We start from the raw sequence: 6,587 nt of genomic DNA, 5'->3' as shown, positions 1-6,587 counted from the left end.
TTGATGCATCAGTCTTTCATTGAAATCTTTCCTTTCCAGTTCTAGATGTGATTTTATCAAAAGCATAAATAATTCTCAAACCTATGAGTACTGTACAGCTTTTCTAGTTCAAAAGGATAGAAAATAAACTTAACCCACAGTCTGTGTGCCCCACTATACCTATGAATAGGCCTCCCAGGGGGCACTAGTGGAAGGTAAAAGAGTTGGTAGGTATCTTCCTTACATGGATCACTCACTCCTTCACCTCCCAGCTGCCCACAGGCTCAACCATTTGGAGGCTGTTGTCTTAGCCCACAGTTTGTCCCCCTCCTTTGAGCTCCTGAACCACTCAGTTTTATCATTTTAGGTTAGAATGTAGGACAAAAGGTGATCATCTGTCCCACGGACAATGGGAGAGATTGTACTTGCTTGAGCATGACAGTCAATACAGAAATGCACAATGTGCTGGGTACACTAGGAACCAGCTTTAGGGAAAGCCTGAAAGACAAAGATTGCAGATCCACCACCATGTATGTAAGGGATGTGGTTCAGTGGGAGTAGCTTAGCTGGTGGGTTCTGTAAAGGTAGGAAGCGTGCAGGGAAGCCCCTTAGGGGGCGTCATATAACTCCAAGAGGAAATAACAAGGGCAGGGATTTAAGATGCTGTTGTAGGGACTTCCCTGGCTGACCAGTGATTAAGACGACTCAGCACTTCCAATGCAGGAGGCACAGCTTTGATCCCTGGTCAGTAAGCTAAGATCCCTAGGCCTAATCCAGTAAGCTAAGATCACAGGCCTTTGTGGTACAACCAAAAAAATTAAAAAAAAAAAAAAGATTCCTAAGATGCTGTTGTAAGAAAACTGGCATTCTGAAATAGATTTGGTCTGGGTGTTGAAGGTCAGGTTGGCAACATTTTGAGCGTCACTGCCTGGAACAGTGGTGAAGCTAATGGAAGATGGGGATTCTAAAGGGTGAGCTTGTTTGGAGTGTAAGAACCGGCTGAGACAATGGTAATTCATGGAAGTGATAAATAACCAGTCAATAGCTGCTGCTGCTGCTGTCACTTCAGTCATGTCCGACTCTGTGCGACCCCATAGACGGCAGCCTACCAGGCTCCCCCGTCCCTGGGATTCTCCAGGCAAGAACACTGGAGTAGGTTGCCATTTCCTTCTCCAATGCATCAAAGTGAAAAGTGAAAGTGAAGTCACTCAGTCATGTCTGACTCTTAGTGACCCCATGGACTGCAGCCTACCAGGCTCCTCCGTCCATGGGATTTTCCAGGCAAGAGTACTGGAGTGGGGTGCCATTCCCTTCTCCGAGTCAATAGCTAGAAGTCCCTAAATGAGGCTTAGAAAAGATGTCCAGTACCTTAGTTTTTCACATGGAGTTGATCATTGAAGCCAGAATACACTGTCAAGGAATGAACTTTATTTTTAATTTAAAACCTTGGGATGAGACTCAAGTCACATCCTGAATTTCAAGACTTATTTATTCATGTTAAAGCTGTGTTTGTAGGCTTCCATTCTCTCACACACTCAAGCCCTTGTGCAGGGCCTCCTCGAGTGACCCAGCCAGAGCACTGTGTTGGGGACGGGGGAGACCACTTTGATGAAAGGGCAGAATCTGGGAGCCTGCTGGGGACAAGCAGCTAGGGAACAGCATAGAGTGTTGTGGAAATATATTTGGAATTCCAAAAATGTGCTCAAAAATTACCTCCCAACCCATGTGCTCTTACACTCTGGGTCTGGTGCTCCTGCCACTGAGAGGTGAGGTCTGTGATCCATGCCTCTGAATCTGGCACTATGGAAGTGACACTGTGACTTCTGAGGCTAGGTCATAAAAGGCTATGCAGCTTCTGCCTGGTTCTCTTGGGACACTCATCTTTAGAGCCACAAGCCTCCATGCAAGAAGCATGCGGTTACCTGGATGGCTATGTGGATAGGCCTCGAATAGATGTTCTGGCCAACAGCCAGCCCGTATGAGCATCGCCTGCTAAACTCGTGAGTGAAGAGGCCTCCAAATGCTTCCTGCCCTTGACCTCAAGTCACCCGAGCCTTCTAGTTGTCCTTGCTGAAGTCCCAGATGCTGTGCAGCAAACTGTCCCTGCTCTGACCTTTCTGAATTCCTGACCCACACAATGTATAAACGTTATAAAAGAGCAGCTTAAGCCACTGACTTGGAGTGGTTTATTATGCAGCAATAGATAATGACAATTTTATTTTTGAGGTAACCTTGGTTTGTAAGTTTCGTGTGTACATTTCTTCTTCTGTATTTCCTACAGGGTTTCCCCCGCTGCCCCCAGGCCCTTTCTCTCTGGTAACCACTGCTTTGTACCTATATGCTCATATCTACAGTTTTAGAAGGAACTTTTTGGATCATATCCAAGTTCACTTTCCAGCAGAGACACGGGGGCCTTGTAGACCAAGGAGCAGAGGAGCAGTGACTACCTGCCTGCCTGCTAACCTGGAGCTTCTCCCATCACACTCCTGACTCAAGAAGTTTCCTTGGACGGGGCACGGCCTGTCTTGCCATGAGCTGGCTTTTCCCCTTAATCTATGGATGACTTATGGCAATAATGTATGCTTTCCCCCAACTTCTTACGAAAAATTTGGAACAGAAAAGTGCAAAGAGAAGTACAATGAACCTACTTTTCTAAAGTGAACATATTGCCATATATACTAAATGTATGTGTATAATTTTTCTTACTGAACATCTGAAATTAAGTTTCAGTCTTTCTAACACTTTACTCCTTAATATACATCACTGTGTAACTACAGTATACCATTATCATATCTAGTATGTAATACTTATTCAGATGAAGATACAACCAGTCCATCTAAAGGAAATCAGTCCTGAATATTCATTGGAAGAACTGATGCTGAAGCTGAAACCAATACTTTGGCCACCTGAAATGAACAACTGACTCATTTGGAAAGACCCTGATGCTGGGAAAGATTGAAGGCAGGAGAAAAAGGGATGACAGAGGATAAGATGGCTGGATGGCATCACTGACACAATGGACATGAGTTTGAGTAAACTCCAGGAGTTGGTGATGGACAGGAAGGCCTGGCATGCTGCAGTCCATGGGGTCACAAGGATTCAGACACAACTGAGTGACTGAACTGAACTGACTGAACTGAGTATTTAATACTTATTCAAATGTGTTTTATATCTTTTCAAGCTAGGATCCAGTCAAATTGCACATATTGGATTTCATTGTCTCTAGTCTCTTAGAATCTTTCCTTACCGCTTCGTGTTCCTCTTTCCCTTTTTTAAGTGACATTGTTTTTTTCTTTTTTTTTTTGTCACACCTCTCAGCATACGGAACTGCCCCAACCAGTAAGTGCAGAGTCTTAAGCACTGGACCACCAGGGTTGCCCCCACATTGGATTTTTGAAAAGACTAAACTAGGTATCATACATCCTAGAAATCTGATGGTTTCACCATGGTGTCTATTGTCCCTTTATCTCCTTTATTTCCTGCAAGCTGAAAGTTAGGCACAGAGGCTAGCTTTGAACGAAACTTTTTTGGTGAGACTGTTTCACAGGTGATGCTATGTATGATGTCAGGTCCCCTATTAATGAAATTAAATTTAATCAACTCGTTAAGAGAATGAGTATGAGTAGGGGTGTTTTTAAACTGAAACATGAGCTCTTAAACACATGAAAAGAGGCTCAACATGCTCATCATTAGAGAAAATGCAAATCAAAGCTATAATGAGGTATCATCTTCACAGCAGTTAGAAAGGCCACCATCAAAAAAATCTACAAATGCTGGAAAGGATGTGGAGAAAAGGGAACGCCCTTGCACTGTTGGTGTGAATGCAAACTGTTACAGCCACTGTGGAAAACAGTATGGAGATATATTTAAAAACTAGGAATAAAACTACCATCAGTGCAGTTCAGTTCAGTCCGACTCTTTGCGACCCCATGCATCACAGCACGCCAAGCCTCCTTGTCCATCACCAACTCCCGGAGTTTACCCAAACTGATGTCCATCGAGTCGGTGATGCCATCCAGCCATCTCATCTTCTATCGTCCCCTTCTCCTCCTGCCCCCAATCCCTCCCAGCATCAGGGTCTTTTTCAATGAGTCAGCTCTTAGCATGAGGTGGCCAAAGTATTGGAGTTTCGGCTTCAACATCAGTCCTTCCAATGAACACCCAGGACTGATCTCCTTTAGGATGGACTGGTTGGATCTCCTTGCAGTCCAAGGGACTCTCAAGAGTCTTCTCCAGGGAGGAGCTAAGATGGCGGAGGAGTAGGACGGGGAGAACACTTTCTCCCCCACAAATTCATCAAAAGAACATTTAAACGCCGAGTAAATTCCACAAAACAACTTCTGAAAGCCGGCAGAGGACATCAGGCACCCAGAAAAGCAACCCAAGTCTTCGAAGGAGAGAGAAGAAATACAGCTCCACTAACCAGAACACCGACACAAGCTTCCCTAACCAAGAAACCTTGACAAGCCACCTGTACAAACCCACACAGAGCGAGGAAACGACACAATAAAGAGAACTCCACAAACTGCCAGAATACAGAAAGGACACCCCAAGCTCAGCAATTTAAACAAGATGAAGAGACAGAGGAATACCCAGCAGACAAAGGAACAGGATAAAAGCCCACCAAACCAAACCAAAGAGGAAGAGATAGGGAATCTACCTGATAAAGAATTCCGAATAATGATAGTGACATTGATCCAAAATCTTGAAATCAAAATGGAATCACTGATAAATAGCTTGGAGACAAAGATTGAGAAGATGGAAGAAAGGTTTAACAAGGACCTAGAGAGTCAATATAAAATGAATAATGCAATAAATGAAATTAAAAACACTCTGGAGGCAACAAATAGTAGAATAACAGAGGCAGAAGATAGGATTAGTGAATTAGAAGATAGAATGGTAGAAATAAATGAATCAGAGAGGATAAAAGAAAAATGAATTAAAAGAAATGAGGACAATCTCAGAGACCTCCAGGACAATATTAAACTCTACAACATTCAAATCATAGGGGTCCCAGAAGCAGAAGACAAAAAGAAAGACCATGAGAAAATACTTGAGGAGATAATAGTTGAAAACTTCCCTAAAATGGGGAAGGAAATAATCACCCAAGTCCAAGAAACCCAGAGAGTCCCAAACAGGATAAACCCAAGGCGAAACACCCCAAGACACATATTAATCAAATTAACAAAGATCAAACACAAAGAACAAATATTAAAAGCAGCAAGGGAAAAACAACAAATAACACACAAGGGAATTCCCATTAGGATAACAGCTGATCTTTCAATAGAAACTCTTCAAGCCAGGAGGGAATGGCAAGACATACTTAAAGTGATGAAAGAAAATAACCTACAGCCCAGATTATTGTACCCAGCAAGGATCTCATTCAAATATGAAGGAGAAACCAAAAGCTTCTCAGACAAGCAAAAGCTGAGAGAATTCAGCACCACCAAACCAGCTCTCCAACAAATACTAAAGGATATTCTCTAGACAGGAAACACAAAAACAGTGTATAAACTCGAACCCAAAACAATAAAGTAAGTGGCAACGGGACCATACTTATCAGTAATTACCTTAAATGTAAATGGGTTGAATGCCCCAACCAAAAGACTGGCTGAATGGATACAAAAACAAGACCCCTACATATGTTGTCTACAAGAGACCCACCTCAAAACAGGGGACACATACAGACTGAAAGTGAAGGGCTGGAAAAAGATTTTCCATGCAAATAGGGATCAAAAGAAAGCAGGAGTAGCAATACTTATATCAGATAAAATAGACTTTAAAACAAAGGCTGTGAAAAGAGACAAAGATGGTCACTACATAATGATCAAAGGATCAATCCAAGAAGAAGATATAACAATTATATATGCACCCAACATGGGAGCGCCGCAATATGTAAGACAAATGCTAACAAGTATGAAAGGAGAAATTAACAATAACACAATAATAGTGGGAGACTTTAATACCCCACTCACACCTATGGATAGATCACCTAAACAGAAAATTAACAAGGAAACACAAATGTTAAATGATACAATAGACCAGTTAGACCTAATTGATATCTATAGGACATTTCATCCCAAAACAATGAATTTCACCTTTTTCTCAAGCGCACATGGAACCTTCTCCAGGATAGATCACATCCTGGGCCATAAATCTAGCCTTGGTAAATTCAAAAAAATAGAAATCATTCCAAGCATCTTTTCTGACCACAATGCAGTAAGATTAGATCTCAATTACAGGAGACAAACTATTAAAAATTCCAACATATGGAGGCTGAACAACACCCTGCTGAATAACCAACAAATCACAGAAGATATCAAAAAAGAAATCAAAATTTGCATAGAAACGAATGAAAATGAAAACACAACAACTCAAAACCTGTGGGACACTGTAAAAGCAGTCCTAAGGGGAAAGTTCATAGCAATACAGGCATACCTCAAGAAACAAGAAAAAAGTCAAATCAATAACCTAACCCTACACCTAAAGCAACTAGAAAAGGAAGAAATGAAGAACCCCAGGGTTAGTAGAAGGAAAGAAATCTTAAAAATTAGGGCAGAAATAAATGCAAAAGAAACAAAAGAGACCATAGCAAAAATCAACAAAGC

The sequence above is a fragment of the Bos grunniens genome, chromosome 13 (genome assembly GCF_055505025.1).
Source record: "Bos grunniens cultivar Pamir isolate PY7600 chromosome 13, Bosgru_T2T1.0, whole genome shotgun sequence".
In the NCBI taxonomy this organism is placed as follows: domain Eukaryota; kingdom Metazoa; phylum Chordata; class Mammalia; order Artiodactyla; family Bovidae; genus Bos; species Bos grunniens.
Note: the sequence above shows the minus strand (reverse complement) of the source record.